The sequence below is a fragment of the Oryctolagus cuniculus genome, chromosome 10 (assembly GCF_964237555.1).
Source record: "Oryctolagus cuniculus chromosome 10, mOryCun1.1, whole genome shotgun sequence".
Taxonomy (NCBI): domain Eukaryota; kingdom Metazoa; phylum Chordata; class Mammalia; order Lagomorpha; family Leporidae; genus Oryctolagus; species Oryctolagus cuniculus.
In genome coordinates, this window is record NC_091441.1 from 20796189 (window position 1) to 20798352 (window position 2164).

Sequence of the window (2164 nt, forward strand, 5' to 3'; positions counted from 1 at the left end):
AGACAAGAAAGACCTCTTTTAAACACCAATAATGAAACTATGAGTGTGAGGCATTGATCCAGGCAGCGGTGGTGGGACAGAGAAAGGGACAGACCTGTGAGACATGGAGCAGGTGGAACTGTCATCAGTTAGGTAAAGGGATGAGTGACAAAGAGGAGTCAGAGCTGACTCCTAGTTTCTGGAATAGACAACAGAGTGGCATTATGCCATTCAAAGACAACAATGCAAGCCGACTTTGGAGGAAAATGACACATTGAATTTTAAGTAGAGTTTCAAGTGTCTATCGGATATCTAGTAGGAAATTAAATATTATTTATATAAAACACAGTTGTATTAGTCTTCTTTTAATTACTTTAGGTAAAATACAAGACTCTTCTTGGGAAAGAAAAGGTTTACTTCATCTTACAGTTTGGAAGTTACAGTTCAGGATCAGGCAGCCCCATAGTCCATTGTCTGGTAGAAGCTGGTCATGGCAGGTACAGAAGAGCAATTACTTGATGAGCCAAGAAGCAGATAGAGAACAGCTAGAAAAACTTGAACTCAAGTAATAATCCTTTTGTAAGAACCACCAGTGACCTATAGACCTCCCACTGATCCCACCTTCAAGTTACCACAATTAGATCAAGTTTTTACTCTTAACCCATTGTTAATTAATATTAAGACATTAATATGTAAACATCTGCATGTGTTTTTGGGCAACAAGTCTTACTTAACACATAATGCCAGGAGAAAGATGTTGACTGTGCATATTAGCAGGAAGCAGGAGCAAAGCCAGGACTTAAATCCAGCTACTCTGATATAAGCTGCAGGCATCATAACAATGACGTGAAACTGCTCCCTGTTTTGATTTCTTGAGGGTCTGTTTTCAGGAGGGTGGTCTGGAAGATGTCAGGTTACAGTGGGTTAAGGAGTGAATGAGTGTTGATTCTGACAGTAAACTGTTACTTCAAATATTCTGATATGTAGGGAAAGAGAATGATAGCTAAAGGGAGTTTCAGGAAATATAAATTAAGTTGGGTTTTTTAAATTTTGTTGATGTTTGAAGAAAGTAGAGTAGAGTCAGACAAGTGGAAGATAGGGTAAAAGAGAGGGTCATTCTGTCCTGAGGTGAATATGTAGAATGGAAGAACAGAAGCAAAGACAGATAAATTTGGCGAGTGCCAGTTTGTGCTTGCTGATGGTGTGAAGGTGGGGGCGGGGAGTGAGAGGATAGATGTAGAACAGCAGGCTTGAGAAGAGTAAAAACTATTTTTTTTAAGATTTATTTATTTATTTGAAAATCAGAGTTACACAGAGAGAGGGGAGAGAGAGAGAGAGAGAGAGGTCTTCCATCTGATGGTTCCCTCCCCATTTGGCCGCAACGGCTGGAGCTGCACCAATCCGAAGCCAGGAGCCAGGAGCCTCTTCCTGGTCTCCCAAGTGGGTGCAGGGGCCCAAGGACTTGGGCCATCGTCCACTGCTTTCCCAGGCCACAGCAGAGAGCTGGATGGGAAGTGGAACAGCCAGGTCTCGAACCGGCGCCCATATAGGATGCCGGTGCTCCAGGCCAGGGTGTTAGCTCGCTGCACCACAGCGCCAGCCCCAGTAAAAACTATTTGTAAAACCTGGGCCCCAGAGCCAGGAAGTAGGGCTGACTCAAAGTCCAGTGGAGGTGGCTGCCACAGTCAGAGTTGCTGGTTTTCGGGGACACCAGATCTGTGGTAGCATCAGACTTCTCCGATTTTATTGAGGAGCTGGATGACTGAGGTGTGGAGAAGAGGAGAGTAGGATGAATCCCAGGCTCAGAATTTCAGTGTGTGCAATGGAAGCTAGCAGCAGCAAAAGGCACTGGAGAGCTTCGCAGGAGTCACTGGAGAGTGGGTCTGTGCTCTGGACTAGATAGAAATCAAGATGGTGGGAGGTTGATAGATGGACAGAACAGAATGTGTGGGAAAAAACTGGAGAACACGTGTTATTTTTGATTGTGGTTTAAGATAATTTCTAGTCAAATCTTCTATAGAAGATAGGTTGCCACATAGTAACTGTAATATTAAAAACAGCCGCAGAGTTCAAACTCTAACGTCAAAGTAGACAAGTTGTTTTTTTTTTATACCAGAAAGTTTTTATTTAAAGAATACAAACTTAATGCTTTTCATAAATGCAACTTTAGGAATATAGTGATACT